Genomic DNA, 12,619 nt, shown 5'->3' on the forward strand with positions numbered 1-12,619 from the left:
TACTTGATGTCTGTTGCAAAATTTTGCTTTTCCAGTGGAGGTGCAACACATCAATAAGAGATTTAAAAATATCAGTTCAACGTTGTGGGTCCCCCAGTTAAGGCTGAGGTGAAAAAAGTGGAGAAAAGGTAGCGCGAAATAACGTGAAAGAGTGTTCACGTGGGTGCAAAAGCTTACAGCACCTGGTATTCCCAGGCGGTCTCCCATCCAAGTACTAACCAGGCCCGACCCTGCTTAGCTTCCGAGATCGGACGAGATCGGGCGTTCTCAGGGTAGTATGGCCGTAAGCGAGAAAAGAAGTGAAAATTGTCCCTTTTATAGCTGACAGGGCACTTCCAGGTCGGGGGTGGAGTGGTGGGGTGAATTTTTTTCATTTATTCACCTCCTCCCGAGTGCACGAAGGAGGGGCCCGCTCCCGTGGTGGTTTGAGCACTCAGCCTGTCAGGCTCGCATACGGTCCGCTGCGAGCACGCAGCTCCTCGGTACTTGATGTCTGTTGCAAAAGTGTGCTTTTCCAGCGGAGGTGCAACACATCAATAAGAGATTTAAAAATGTCAGTTCAACGTTGTGGCTCTCCCAGTTAAGGCTGAGGTGAAAAAGTGGAGAAAAGGAAGCGCGAAATAACGTGAAAGAGGGTTCACGTGGGTGCAAAAGCTTACAGCACCTGGTATTCCCAGGCGGTCTCCCATCCAAGTACTAACCAGGCCCGACCCTGCTTAGCTTCCGAGATCGGACGAGATCGGGCGTTCTCAGGGTAGTATGGCCGTAAGCGAGGGAAAACGTGAAAATTGTCCCCTTTATAGCAGACAGGGCACTTCCGGGTCGGGGGCGGAGTAGTGGGGTGAATTTTTTTCATTTATTCACCTCCTCGCGGGTGCACGAAGGAGGGGCCCGCTCCCGTGGTGGTTTGAGCGCTCAGCCTGTCAGGCTCGCATACGGTCCGCTGCGAGCACGCAGCTCCTCGGTACTTGATGTCTGTTGCAAAAGTGTGCTTTTCCAGCGGAGGTGCAACACATCAATAAGAGATTTAAAAATGTCAGTTCAACGTTGTGGCTCTCCCAGTTAAGGTTGAGGTGAAAAAGTGGAGAAAAGGAAGCGCGAAATAACGTGAAAGAGTATTCACGTGGGTGCAAAAGCTTACAGCACCTGGTATTCCCAGGCGGTCTCCCATCCAAGTACTAACCAGGCCCGACCCTGCTTAGCTTCCGAGATCGGACGAGATCGGGCGTTCTCAGGGTAGTATGGCCGTAAGCGAGAAAAGAAGTGAAAATTGTCCCCTTTATAGCTGACAGGGCACTTCCGGGTCGGGGGCGCAGTAGTGGGGTGAATTTTTTTCATTTATTCACCTCCTCGCGAGTGCACGAAGGAGGGGCCCGCTCCCGTGGTGGTTTGAGCGCTCAGCCTGTCAGGCTCGCATACGGCCAGCTGCGAGCACGCAGCTCCTCGGTACTTGATGTCTGTTGCAAAAGTGTGCTTTTCCAGCGGAGGTGCAACACATCAATAAGAGATTTAAAAATATCAGTTCAACGTTGAGGGTCCCCCAGTTAAGGCTGAGGTGAAAAAAGTGGAGAAAAGGTAGCGCGAAATAACGTGAAAGAGTGTTCACGTGGGTGCAAAAGCTTACAGCACCTGGTATTCCCAGGCGGTCTCCCATCCAAGTACTAACCAGGCCCGACCCTGCTTAGCTTCCGAGATCGGACGAGATCGGGCGTTCTCAGGGTAGTATGGCCGTAAGCGAGAAAAGAAGTGAAAATTGTCCCCTTTATAGCTGACAGGGCACTTCCGGGTCGGGGGCGGAGTAGTGGGGTGAATTTTTTTCATTTATTCACCTCCTCGCGGGTGCACGAAGGAGGGGCCCGCTCCCGTGGTGGTTTGAGCGCTCAGCCTGTCAGGCTCGCATACGGTCCGCTGCGAGCACGCAGCTCCTCGGTACTTGATGTCTGTTGCAAAAGTGTGCTTTTCCAGCGGAGGTGCAACACATCAATAAGAGATTTAAAAATGTCAGTTCAACGTTGAGGCTCTCCCAGTTAAGGCTGAGGTGAAAAAGTGGAGAAAAGGAAGCGCGAAATAACGTGAAAGAGTATTCACGTGGGTGCAAAAGCTTACAGCACCTGGTATTCCCAGGCGGTCTCCCATCCAAGTACTAACCAGGCCCGACCCTGCTTAGCTTCCGAGATCGGACGAGATCGGGCGTTCTCAGGGTAGTATGGCCGTAAGCGAGAAAAGAAGTGAAAATCGTCCCCTTTATAGCTGACAGGGCACTTCCGGGTCGGGGGTGGAGTGGTGGGGTGAATTTTTTTCATTTATTCACCTCCTCCCGAGTGCACGAAGGAGGGGCCCGCTCCCGTGGTGGTTTGAGCGCTCAGCCTGTCAGGCTCGCATACGGTCCGCTGCGAGCACGCAGCTCCTCGGTACTTGATGTCTGTTGCAAAAGTGTGCTTTTCCAGCGGAGGTGCAACACATCAATAAGAGATTTAAAAATGTCAGTTCAACGTTGAGGCTCTCCCAGTTAAGGCTGAGGTGAAAAAGTGGAGAAAAGGAAGCGCGAAATAACGTGAAAGAGTATTCACGTGGGTGCAAAAGCTTACAGCACCTGGTATTCCCAGGCGGTCTCCCATCCAAGTACTAACCAGGCCCGACCCTGCTTAGCTTCCGAGATCTGACGAGATCGGGCGTTCTCAGGGTAGTATGGCCGTAAGCGAGAAAAGAAGTGAAAATTGTCCCCTTTATAGCTGACAGGGCACTTCCGGGTCGGGGGCGCAGTAGTGGGGTGAATTTTTTTCATTTATTCACCTCCTCGCGAGTGCACGAAGGAGGGGCCCGCTCCCGTGGTGGTTTGAGCGCTCAGCCTGTCAGGCTCGCATACGGCCAGCTGCGAGTACGCAGCTCCTCGGTACTTGATGTCTGTTGCAAAAGTGTGCTTTTCCAGCGGAGGTGCAACACATCAATAAGAGATTTAAAAATATCAGTTCAACGTTGAGGGTCCCCCAGTTAAGGCTGAGGTGAAAAAAGTGGAGAAAAGGTAGCGCGAAATAACGTGAAAGAGTGTTCACGTGGGTGCAAAAGCTTACAGCACCTGGTATTCCCAGGCGGTCTCCCATCCAAGTACTAAACAGGCCCGACCCTGCTTAGCTTCCGAGATCGGACGAGATCGGGCGTTCTCAGGGTAGTATGGCCGTAAGCGAGAAAAGAAGTGAAAATCGTCCCCTTTATAGCTGACAGGGCACTTCCGGGTCGGGGGCGGAGTGGTGGGGTGAATTTTTTTCATTTATTCACCTCCTCCCGAGTGCACGAAGGAGGGGCCCGCTCCCGTGGTGGTTTGAGCGCTCAGCCTGTCAGGCTCGCATACGGTCCGCTGCGAGCACGCAGCTCCTCGGTACTTGATGTCTGTTGCAAAAGTGTGCTTTTCCAGCGGAGGTGCAACACATCAATAAGAGATTTAAAAATATCAGTTCAACGTTGTGGGTCCCCCAGTTAAGGCTGAGGTGAAAAAAGTGGAGAAAAGGTAGCGCGAAATAACGTGAAAGAGTGTTCACGTGGGTGCAAAAGCTTACAGCACTTGGTATTCCCAGGTGGTCTCCCATCCAAGTACTAACCAGGCCCGACCCTGCTTAGCTTCCGAGATCGGACGAGATCGGGCGTTCTCAGGGTAGTATGGCCGTAAGCGAGAAAAGAAGTGAAAATCGTCCCCTTTATAGCTGACAGGGCACTTCCGGGTCGGGGGCGGAGTGGTGGGGTGAATTTTTTTCATTTATTCACCTCCTCCCGAGTGCACGAAGGAGGGGCCCGCTCCCGTGGTGGTTTGAGCGCTCAGCCTGTCAGGCTCGCATACGGTCCGCTGCGAGCACGCAGCTCCTCGGTACTTGATGTCTGTTGCAAAAGTGTGCTTTTCCAGCGGAGGTGCAACACATCAATAAGAGATTTAAAAATGTCAGTTCAACGTTGAGGCTCTCCCAGTTAAGGCTGAGGTGAAAAAGTGGAGAAAAGGAAGCGCGAAATAACGTGAAAGAGGGTTCACGTGGGTGCAAAAGCTTACAGCACCTGGTATTCCCAGGCGGTCTCCCATCCACGTACTAACCAGGCCCGACCCTGCTTAGCTTCCGAGATCGGACGAGATCGGGCGTTCTCAGGGTAGTATGGCCGTAAGCGAGAAAAAAAGTGAAAATTGTCCCCTTTATAGCTGACAGGGCACTTCCGGGTCGGGGGCGCAGTAGTGGGGTGAATTTTTTTCATTTATTCACCTCCTCGCGAGTGCACGAAGGAGGGGCCCGCTCCCGTGGTGGTTTGAGCGCTCAGCCTGTCAGGCTCGCATACGGTCCGCTGCGAGCACGCAGCTCCTCGGTACTTGATGTCTGTTGCAAAAGTGTGCTTTTCCAGCGGAGGTGCAACACATCAATAAGAGATTTAAATATATCAGTTCAACGTTGTGGCTCTCCCAGTTAAGGCTGAGGTGAAAAAGTGGAGAAAAGGAAGCGCGAAATAACGTGAAAGAGGGTTCACGTGGGTGCAAAAGCTTACAGCACCTGGTATTCCCAGGCGGTCTCCCATCCAAGTACTAACCAGGCCCGACCCTGCTTAGCTTCCGAGATCGGACGAGATCGGGCGTTCTCGGGGTAGTATGGTCGTAAGCGAGAAAAGAAGTGAAAATTGTCCCCTTTATAGCTGACAGGCACTTCCGGGTCGGGGGTGGAGTGGTGGGGTGATTTTTTTTCATTTATTCACCTCCTCGCGAGTGCACGAAGGAGGGGCCCGCTCCCGTGGTGGTTTGAGCGCTCAGCCTGTCAGGCTCGCATACGGTCCGCTGCGAGCACGCAGCTCCTCGGTACTTGATGTCTGTTGCAAAATTTTGCTTTTCCAGTGGAGGTGCAAAAGCATCCAGCAGGCGGAAATCCCAAGCTGCTTCTTGTCCAAGTGCTATCATGACCGAGCCCCGTGCAGACGGCTCCCTCTGTTGGACATTATTTTATTCCAAAGAGACGTTGATCTGTAGAATCAACTTGAAGGAAACGATTTCAAAACACAGGATAAGTGAAAGTTGAATGACAAATGAAAGCCAAAATTTTAGGCAAGAGCAGTGATTTGTGTTGTGAATTGGAGGTGGGTGCAAAAGCTTACAGCACCTGGTATTCCCAGGCGGTCTCCCATCCAAGTACTAACCAGGCCCGACCCTGCTTAGCTTCCGAGATCGGACGAGATCGGGCGTTCTCAGGGTAGTATGGCCGTAAGCGAGAAAAGAAGTGAAAATTGTCCCCTTTATAGCTGACAGGGCACTTCCGGGTCGGGGGCGCAGTAGTGGGGTGAATTTTTTTCATTTATTCACCTCCTCGCGAGTGCACGAAGGAGGGGCCCGCTCCCGTGGTGGTTTGAGCGCTCAGCCTGTCAGGCTCGCATACGGCCAGCTGCGAGCACGCAGCTCCTCGGTACTTGATGTCTGTTGCAAAAGTGTGCTTTTCCAGCGGAGGTGCAACACATCAATAAGAGATTTAAAAATATCAGTTCAACGTTGAGGGTCCCCCAGTTAAGGCTGAGGTGAAAAAAGTGGAGAAAAGGTAGCGCGAAATAACGTGAAAGAGTGTTCACGTGGGTGCAAAAGCTTACAGCACCTGGTATTCCCAGGCGGTCTCCCATCCAAGTACTAACCAGGCCCGACCCTGCTTAGCTTCCGAGATCGGACGAGATCGGGCGTTCTCAGGGTAGTATGGCCGTAAGCGAGAAAAGAAGTGAAAATTGTCCCCTTTATAGCTGACAGGGCACTTCCGGGTCGGGGGCGGAGTAGTGGGGTGAATTTTTTTCATTTATTCACCTCCTCGCGGGTGCACGAAGGAGGGGCCCGCTCCCGTGGTGGTTTGAGCGCTCAGCCTGTCAGGCTCGCATACGGTCCGCTGCGAGCACGCAGCTCCTCGGTACTTGATGTCTGTTGCAAAAGTGTGCTTTTCCAGCGGAGGTGCAACACATCAATAAGAGATTTAAAAATGTCAGTTCAACGTTGAGGCTCTCCCAGTTAAGGCTGAGGTGAAAAAGTGGAGAAAAGGAAGCGCGAAATAACGTGAAAGAGTATTCACGTGGGTGCAAAAGCTTACAGCACCTGGTATTCCCAGGCGGTCTCCCATCCAAGTACTAACCAGGCCCGACCCTGCTTAGCTTCCGAGATCGGACGAGATCGGGCGTTCTCAGGGTAGTATGGCCGTAAGCGAGAAAAGAAGTGAAAATCGTCCCCTTTATAGCTGACAGGGCACTTCCGGGTCGGGGGTGGAGTGGTGGGGTGAATTTTTTTCATTTATTCACCTCCTCCCGAGTGCACGAAGGAGGGGCCCGCTCCCGTGGTGGTTTGAGCGCTCAGCCTGTCAGGCTCGCATACGGTCCGCTGCGAGCACGCAGCTCCTCGGTACTTGATGTCTGTTGCAAAAGTGTGCTTTTCCAGCGGAGGTGCAACACATCAATAAGAGATTTAAAAATGTCAGTTCAACGTTGAGGCTCTCCCAGTTAAGGCTGAGGTGAAAAAGTGGAGAAAAGGAAGCGCGAAATAACGTGAAAGAGTATTCACGTGGGTGCAAAAGCTTACAGCACCTGGTATTCCCAGGCGGTCTCCCATCCAAGTACTAACCAGGCCCGACCCTGCTTAGCTTCCGAGATCTGACGAGATCGGGCGTTCTCAGGGTAGTATGGCCGTAAGCGAGAAAAGAAGTGAAAATTGTCCCCTTTATAGCTGACAGGGCACTTCCGGGTCGGGGGCGCAGTAGTGGGGTGAATTTTTTTCATTTATTCACCTCCTCGCGAGTGCACGAAGGAGGGGCCCGCTCCCGTGGTGGTTTGAGCGCTCAGCCTGTCAGGCTCGCATACGGCCAGCTGCGAGTACGCAGCTCCTCGGTACTTGATGTCTGTTGCAAAAGTGTGCTTTTCCAGCGGAGGTGCAACACATCAATAAGAGATTTAAAAATATCAGTTCAACGTTGAGGGTCCCCCAGTTAAGGCTGAGGTGAAAAAAGTGGAGAAAAGGTAGCGCGAAATAACGTGAAAGAGTGTTCACGTGGGTGCAAAAGCTTACAGCACCTGGTATTCCCAGGCGGTCTCCCATCCAAGTACTAAACAGGCCCGACCCTGCTTAGCTTCCGAGATCGGACGAGATCGGGCGTTCTCAGGGTAGTATGGCCGTAAGCGAGAAAAGAAGTGAAAATCGTCCCCTTTATAGCTGACAGGGCACTTCCGGGTCGGGGGCGGAGTGGTGGGGTGAATTTTTTTCATTTATTCACCTCCTCCCGAGTGCACGAAGGAGGGGCCCGCTCCCGTGGTGGTTTGAGCGCTCAGCCTGTCAGGCTCGCATACGGTCCGCTGCGAGCACGCAGCTCCTCGGTACTTGATGTCTGTTGCAAAAGTGTGCTTTTCCAGCGGAGGTGCAACACATCAATAAGAGATTTAAAAATATCAGTTCAACGTTGTGGGTCCCCCAGTTAAGGCTGAGGTGAAAAAAGTGGAGAAAAGGTAGCGCGAAATAACGTGAAAGAGTGTTCACGTGGGTGCAAAAGCTTACAGCACTTGGTATTCCCAGGTGGTCTCCCATCCAAGTACTAACCAGGCCCGACCCTGCTTAGCTTCCGAGATCGGACGAGATCGGGCGTTCTCAGGGTAGTATGGCCGTAAGCGAGAAAAGAAGTGAAAATCGTCCCCTTTATAGCTGACAGGGCACTTCCGGGTCGGGGGCGGAGTGGTGGGGTGAATTTTTTTCATTTATTCACCTCCTCCCGAGTGCACGAAGGAGGGGCCCGCTCCCGTGGTGGTTTGAGCGCTCAGCCTGTCAGGCTCGCATACGGTCCGCTGCGAGCACGCAGCTCCTCGGTACTTGATGTCTGTTGCAAAAGTGTGCTTTTCCAGCGGAGGTGCAACACATCAATAAGAGATTTAAAAATGTCAGTTCAACGTTGAGGCTCTCCCAGTTAAGGCTGAGGTGAAAAAGTGGAGAAAAGGAAGCGCGAAATAACGTGAAAGAGGGTTCACGTGGGTGCAAAAGCTTACAGCACCTGGTATTCCCAGGCGGTCTCCCATCCAAGTACTAACCAGGCCCGACCCTGCTTAGCTTCCGAGATCGGACGAGATCGGGCGTTCTCAGGGTAGTATGGCCGTAAGCGAGAAAAAAAGTGAAAATTGTCCCCTTTATAGCTGACAGGGCACTTCCGGGTCGGGGGCGCAGTAGTGGGGTGAATTTTTTTCATTTATTCACCTCCTCGCGAGTGCACGAAGGAGGGGCCCGCTCCCGTGGTGGTTTGAGCGCTCAGCCTGTCAGGCTCGCATACGGTCCGCTGCGAGCACGCAGCTCCTCGGTACTTGATGTCTGTTGCAAAAGTGTGCTTTTCCAGCGGAGGTGCAACACATCAATAAGAGATTTAAATATATCAGTTCAACGTTGTGGCTCTCCCAGTTAAGGCTGAGGTGAAAAAGTGGAGAAAAGGAAGCGCGAAATAACGTGAAAGAGGGTTCACGTGGGTGCAAAAGCTTACAGCACCTGGTATTCCCAGGCGGTCTCCCATCCAAGTACTAACCAGGCCCGACCCTGCTTAGCTTCCGAGATCGGACGAGATCGGGCGTTCTCGGGGTAGTATGGTCGTAAGCGAGAAAAGAAGTGAAAATTGTCCCCTTTATAGCTGACAGGCACTTCCGGGTCGGGGGTGGAGTGGTGGGGTGATTTTTTTTCATTTATTCACCTCCTCGCGAGTGCACGAAGGAGGGGCCCGCTCCCGTGGTGGTTTGAGCGCTCAGCCTGTCAGGCTCGCATACGGTCCGCTGCGAGCACGCAGCTCCTCGGTACTTGATGTCTGTTGCAAAATTTTGCTTTTCCAGTGGAGGTGCAAAAGCATCCAGCAGGCGGAAATCCCAAGCTGCTTCTTGTCCAAGTGCTATCATGACCGAGCCCCGTGCAGACGGCTCCCTCTGTTGGACATTATTTTATTCCAAAGAGACGTTGATCTGTAGAATCAACTTGAAGGAAACGATTTCAAAACACAGGATAAGTGAAAGTTGAATGACAAATGAAAGCCAAAATTTTAGGCAAGAGCAGTGATTTGTGTTGTGAATTGGAGGTGGGTGCAAAAGCTTACAGCACCTGGTATTCCCAGGCGGTCTCCCATCCAAGTACTAACCAGGCCCGACCCTGCTTAGCTTCCGAGATCGGACGAGATCGGGCGTTCTCAGGGTAGTATGGCCGTAAGCGAGAAAAGAAGTGAAAATTGTCCCCTTTATAGCTGACAGGGCACTTCCGGGTCGGGGGCGCAGTAGTGGGGTGAATTTTTTTCATTTATTCACCTCCTCGCGAGTGCACGAAGGAGGGGCCCGCTCCCGTGGTGGTTTGAGCGCTCAGCCTGTCAGGCTCGCATACGGCCAGCTGCGAGCACGCAGCTCCTCGGTACTTGATGTCTGTTGCAAAAGTGTGCTTTTCCAGCGGAGGTGCAACACATCAATAAGAGATTTAAAAATATCAGTTCAACGTTGAGGGTCCCCCAGTTAAGGCTGAGGTGAAAAAAGTGGAGAAAAGGTAGCGCGAAATAACGTGAAAGAGTGTTCACGTGGGTGCAAAAGCTTACAGCACCTGGTATTCCCAGGCGGTCTCCCATCCAAGTACTAACCAGGCCCGACCCTGCTTAGCTTCCGAGATCGGACGAGATCGGGCGTTCTCAGGGTAGTATGGCCGTAAGCGAGAAAAGAAGTGAAAATTGTCCCCTTTATAGCTGACAGGGCACTTCCGGGTCGGGGGCGGAGTAGTGGGGTGAATTTTTTTCATTTATTCACCTCCTCGCGGGTGCACGAAGGAGGGGCCCGCTCCCGTGGTGGTTTGAGCGCTCAGCCTGTCAGGCTCGCATACGGTCCGCTGCGAGCACGCAGCTCCTCGGTACTTGATGTCTGTTGCAAAAGTGTGCTTTTCCAGCGGAGGTGCAACACATCAATAAGAGATTTAAAAATGTCAGTTCAACGTTGAGGCTCTCCCAGTTAAGGCTGAGGTGAAAAAGTGGAGAAAAGGAAGCGCGAAATAACGTGAAAGAGTATTCACGTGGGTGCAAAAGCTTACAGCACCTGGTATTCCCAGGCGGTCTCCCATCCAAGTACTAACCAGGCCCGACCCTGCTTAGCTTCCGAGATCGGACGAGATCGGGCGTTCTCAGGGTAGTATGGCCGTAAGCGAGAAAAGAAGTGAAAATCGTCCCCTTTATAGCTGACAGTGCACTTCCGGGTCGGGGGCGGAGTGGTGGGGTGAATTTTTTTCATTTATTCACCTCCTCCCGAGTGCACGAAGGAGGGGCCCGCTCCCGTGGTGGTTTGAGCGCTCAGCCTGTCAGGCTCGCATACGGTCCACTGCAAGCACGCAGCTCCTCGGTACTTGATGTCTGTTGCAAAAGTGTGCTTTTCCAGCGGAGGTGCAACACATCAATAAGAGATTTAAAAATGTCAGTTCAACGTTGTGGCTCTCCCAGTTAAGGCTGAGGTGAAAAAGTGGAGAAAAGGAAGCGCGAAATAACGTGAAAGAGTATTCACGTGGGTGCAAAAGCTTACAGCACCTGGTATTCCCAGGCGGTCTCCCATCCAAGTACTAACCAGGCCCGACCCTGCTTAGCTTCCGAGATCGGACGAGATCGGGCGTTCTCGGGGTAGTATGGTCGTAAGCGAGAAAAGAAGTGAAAATTGTCCCCTTTATAGCTGACAGGCACTTCCGGGTCGGGGGTGGAGTGGTGGGGTGATTTTTTTTCATTTATTCACCTCCTCGCGAGTGCACGAAGGAGGGGCCCGCTCCCGTGGTGGTTTGAGCGCTCAGCCTGTCAGGCTCGCATACGGTCCGCTGCGAGCACGCAGCTCCTCGGTACTTGATGTCTGTTGCAAAAGTGTGCTTTTCCAGCGGAGGTGCAACACATCAATAAGAGATTTAAAAATATCAGTTCAACGTTGAGGGTCCCCCAGTTAAGGCTGAGGTGAAAAAAGTGGAGAAAAGGTAGCGCGAAATAACGTGAAAGAGTGTTCACGTGGGTGCAAAAGCTTACAGCACCTGGTATTCCCAGGCGGTCTCCCATCCAAGTACTAACCAGGCCCGACCCTGCTTAGCTTCCGAGATCGGACGAGATCGGGCGTTCTCAGGGTAGTATGGCCGTAAGCGAGAAAAGAAGTGAAAATTGTCCCCTTTATAGCTGACAGGGCACTTCCGGGTCGGGGGCGCAGTAGTGGGGTGAATTTTTTTCATTTATTCACCTCCTCGCGAGTGCACGAAGGAGGGGCCCGCTCCCGTGGTGGTTTGAGCGCTCAGCCTGTCAGGCTCGCATACGGTCCGCTGCGAGCACGCAGCTCCTCGGTACTTGATGTCTGTTGCAAAAGTGTGCTTTTCCAGCGGAGGTGCAACACATCAATAAGAGATTTAAAAATATCAGTTCAACGTTGTGGGTCCCCCAGTTAAGGCTGAGGTGAAAAAAGTGGAGAAAAGGTAGCGCGAAATAACGTGAAAGAGTGTTCACGTGGGTGCAAAAGCTTACAGCACCTGGTATTCCCAGGCGGTCTCCCATCCAAGTACTAACCAGGCCCGACCCTGCTTAGCTTCCGAGATCGGACGAGATCGGGCGTTCTCAGGGTAGTATGGCCGTAAGCGAGAAAAGAGGTTAAAATTGTCCCCTTTATAGCTGACAGGGCACTTCCGGGTCGGGGGCGGAGTAGTGGGGTGAATTTTCTTCATTTATTCACCTCCTCGCGGGTGCACGAAGGAGGGGCCCGCTCCCGTGGTGGTTTGAGCGCTCAGCCTGTCAGGCTCGCATACGGCCAGCTGCGAGCACGCAGCTCCTCGGTACTTGATGTCTGTTGCAAAAGTGTGCTTTTCCAGCGGAGGTGCAACACATCAATAAGAGATTTAAAAATATCAGTTCAACGTTGAGGGTCCCCCAGTTAAGGCTGAGGTGAAAAAAGTGGAGAAAAGGTAGCGCGAAATAACGTGAAAGAGTGTTCACGTGGGTGCAAAAGCTTACAGCACCTGGTATTCCCAGGCGGTCTCCCATCCAAGTACTAACCAGGCCCGACCCTGCTTAGCTTCCGAGATCGGACGAGATCGGGCGTTCTCAGGGTAGTATGGCCGTAAGCGAGAAAAGAAGTGAAAATTGTCCCCTTTATAGCTGACAGGGCACTTCCGGGTCGGGGGCGGAGTAGTGGGGTGAATTTTTTTCATTTATTCACCTCCTCGCGGGTGCACGAAGGAGGGGCCCGCTCCCGTGGTGGTTTGAGCGCTCAGCCTGTCAGGCTCGCATACGGTCCGCTGCGAGCACGCAGCTCCTCGGTACTTGATGTCTGTTGCAAAAGTGTGCTTTTCCAGCGGAGGTGCAACACATCAATAAGAGATTTAAAAATGTCAGTTCAACGTTGAGGCTCTCCCAGTTAAGGCTGAGGTGAAAAAGTGGAGAAAAGGAAGCGCGAAATAACGTGAAAGAGTATTCACGTGGGTGCAAAAGCTTACAGCACCTGGTATTCCCAGGCGGTCTCCCATCCAAGTACTAACCAGGCCCGACCCTGCTTAGCTTCCGAGATCGGACGAGATCGGGCGTTCTCGGGGTAGTATGGCCGTAAGCGAGAAAAGAGGTTAAAATTGTCCCCTTTATAGCTGACAGGG

The 12,619-nt window shown here is 52.5% G+C and overlaps 26 non-coding genes across 26 annotated transcripts; all 26 read right to left on the reverse strand.

Moving 5' to 3' along the window:
* Nucleotides 1-170: 170 nt before the first annotated feature.
* On the reverse strand, nt 171-289 carry LOC147188096 (5S ribosomal RNA). The gene has a single exon (XR_015098727.1). It is a non-coding gene; the product is annotated as a 5S ribosomal RNA (ribosomal RNA).
* Nucleotides 290-652: 363 nt separating this feature from the next.
* On the reverse strand, nt 653-771 carry LOC147188097 (5S ribosomal RNA). Its single transcript, XR_015098738.1, has one exon. It is a non-coding gene; the product is annotated as a 5S ribosomal RNA (ribosomal RNA).
* A 363-nt stretch (nt 772-1,134) lies between these two features.
* Nucleotides 1,135-1,253, reverse strand: LOC147188098 (5S ribosomal RNA). The gene has a single exon (XR_015098750.1). It is a non-coding gene; the product is annotated as a 5S ribosomal RNA (ribosomal RNA).
* Nucleotides 1,254-1,617: 364 nt separating this feature from the next.
* On the reverse strand, nt 1,618-1,736 carry LOC147188099 (5S ribosomal RNA). Its single transcript, XR_015098762.1, has one exon. It is a non-coding gene; the product is annotated as a 5S ribosomal RNA (ribosomal RNA).
* A 363-nt stretch (nt 1,737-2,099) lies between these two features.
* On the reverse strand, nt 2,100-2,218 carry LOC147188100 (5S ribosomal RNA). Its single transcript, XR_015098773.1, has one exon. It is a non-coding gene; the product is annotated as a 5S ribosomal RNA (ribosomal RNA).
* A 363-nt stretch (nt 2,219-2,581) lies between these two features.
* On the reverse strand, nt 2,582-2,700 carry LOC147188101 (5S ribosomal RNA). The gene has a single exon (XR_015097873.1). It is a non-coding gene; the product is annotated as a 5S ribosomal RNA (ribosomal RNA).
* Nucleotides 2,701-3,064: 364 nt separating this feature from the next.
* Nucleotides 3,065-3,183, reverse strand: LOC147188102 (5S ribosomal RNA). The gene has a single exon (XR_015097992.1). It is a non-coding gene; the product is annotated as a 5S ribosomal RNA (ribosomal RNA).
* A 364-nt stretch (nt 3,184-3,547) lies between these two features.
* On the reverse strand, nt 3,548-3,666 carry LOC147188103 (5S ribosomal RNA). The gene has a single exon (XR_015098159.1). It is a non-coding gene; the product is annotated as a 5S ribosomal RNA (ribosomal RNA).
* Nucleotides 3,667-4,029: 363 nt separating this feature from the next.
* LOC147188104 (5S ribosomal RNA) lies at nt 4,030-4,148 on the reverse strand. The gene has a single exon (XR_015098061.1). It is a non-coding gene; the product is annotated as a 5S ribosomal RNA (ribosomal RNA).
* Nucleotides 4,149-4,511: 363 nt separating this feature from the next.
* Nucleotides 4,512-4,630, reverse strand: LOC147188105 (5S ribosomal RNA). Its single transcript, XR_015098317.1, has one exon. It is a non-coding gene; the product is annotated as a 5S ribosomal RNA (ribosomal RNA).
* A 478-nt stretch (nt 4,631-5,108) lies between these two features.
* LOC147188106 (5S ribosomal RNA) lies at nt 5,109-5,227 on the reverse strand. Its single transcript, XR_015098784.1, has one exon. It is a non-coding gene; the product is annotated as a 5S ribosomal RNA (ribosomal RNA).
* A 364-nt stretch (nt 5,228-5,591) lies between these two features.
* Nucleotides 5,592-5,710, reverse strand: LOC147188107 (5S ribosomal RNA). The gene has a single exon (XR_015098795.1). It is a non-coding gene; the product is annotated as a 5S ribosomal RNA (ribosomal RNA).
* Nucleotides 5,711-6,073: 363 nt separating this feature from the next.
* LOC147188108 (5S ribosomal RNA) lies at nt 6,074-6,192 on the reverse strand. Its single transcript, XR_015098806.1, has one exon. It is a non-coding gene; the product is annotated as a 5S ribosomal RNA (ribosomal RNA).
* Nucleotides 6,193-6,555: 363 nt separating this feature from the next.
* On the reverse strand, nt 6,556-6,674 carry LOC147188109 (5S ribosomal RNA). Its single transcript, XR_015097874.1, has one exon. It is a non-coding gene; the product is annotated as a 5S ribosomal RNA (ribosomal RNA).
* A 364-nt stretch (nt 6,675-7,038) lies between these two features.
* LOC147188110 (5S ribosomal RNA) lies at nt 7,039-7,157 on the reverse strand. The gene has a single exon (XR_015097993.1). It is a non-coding gene; the product is annotated as a 5S ribosomal RNA (ribosomal RNA).
* Nucleotides 7,158-7,521: 364 nt separating this feature from the next.
* On the reverse strand, nt 7,522-7,640 carry LOC147188111 (5S ribosomal RNA). Its single transcript, XR_015098161.1, has one exon. It is a non-coding gene; the product is annotated as a 5S ribosomal RNA (ribosomal RNA).
* A 363-nt stretch (nt 7,641-8,003) lies between these two features.
* On the reverse strand, nt 8,004-8,122 carry LOC147188112 (5S ribosomal RNA). Its single transcript, XR_015098817.1, has one exon. It is a non-coding gene; the product is annotated as a 5S ribosomal RNA (ribosomal RNA).
* A 363-nt stretch (nt 8,123-8,485) lies between these two features.
* LOC147188113 (5S ribosomal RNA) lies at nt 8,486-8,604 on the reverse strand. The gene has a single exon (XR_015098318.1). It is a non-coding gene; the product is annotated as a 5S ribosomal RNA (ribosomal RNA).
* A 478-nt stretch (nt 8,605-9,082) lies between these two features.
* On the reverse strand, nt 9,083-9,201 carry LOC147188114 (5S ribosomal RNA). Its single transcript, XR_015098828.1, has one exon. It is a non-coding gene; the product is annotated as a 5S ribosomal RNA (ribosomal RNA).
* A 364-nt stretch (nt 9,202-9,565) lies between these two features.
* Nucleotides 9,566-9,684, reverse strand: LOC147188115 (5S ribosomal RNA). The gene has a single exon (XR_015098839.1). It is a non-coding gene; the product is annotated as a 5S ribosomal RNA (ribosomal RNA).
* Nucleotides 9,685-10,047: 363 nt separating this feature from the next.
* On the reverse strand, nt 10,048-10,166 carry LOC147188116 (5S ribosomal RNA). The gene has a single exon (XR_015098850.1). It is a non-coding gene; the product is annotated as a 5S ribosomal RNA (ribosomal RNA).
* A 363-nt stretch (nt 10,167-10,529) lies between these two features.
* On the reverse strand, nt 10,530-10,648 carry LOC147188117 (5S ribosomal RNA). Its single transcript, XR_015098320.1, has one exon. It is a non-coding gene; the product is annotated as a 5S ribosomal RNA (ribosomal RNA).
* A 363-nt stretch (nt 10,649-11,011) lies between these two features.
* On the reverse strand, nt 11,012-11,130 carry LOC147188118 (5S ribosomal RNA). The gene has a single exon (XR_015098861.1). It is a non-coding gene; the product is annotated as a 5S ribosomal RNA (ribosomal RNA).
* A 364-nt stretch (nt 11,131-11,494) lies between these two features.
* Nucleotides 11,495-11,613, reverse strand: LOC147188119 (5S ribosomal RNA). Its single transcript, XR_015098874.1, has one exon. It is a non-coding gene; the product is annotated as a 5S ribosomal RNA (ribosomal RNA).
* A 364-nt stretch (nt 11,614-11,977) lies between these two features.
* On the reverse strand, nt 11,978-12,096 carry LOC147188120 (5S ribosomal RNA). Its single transcript, XR_015098885.1, has one exon. It is a non-coding gene; the product is annotated as a 5S ribosomal RNA (ribosomal RNA).
* A 363-nt stretch (nt 12,097-12,459) lies between these two features.
* On the reverse strand, nt 12,460-12,578 carry LOC147188121 (5S ribosomal RNA). Its single transcript, XR_015098024.1, has one exon. It is a non-coding gene; the product is annotated as a 5S ribosomal RNA (ribosomal RNA).
* Nucleotides 12,579-12,619: the final 41 nt, after the last annotated feature.

Source organism: Hippocampus guttulatus, chromosome 20 (genome assembly GCF_054856545.1).
Source record: "Hippocampus guttulatus isolate MCC_2025c chromosome 20, RoL_Hgut_1.0, whole genome shotgun sequence".
Classification (NCBI taxonomy): Eukaryota; Metazoa; Chordata; class Actinopteri; order Syngnathiformes; family Syngnathidae; genus Hippocampus; species Hippocampus guttulatus.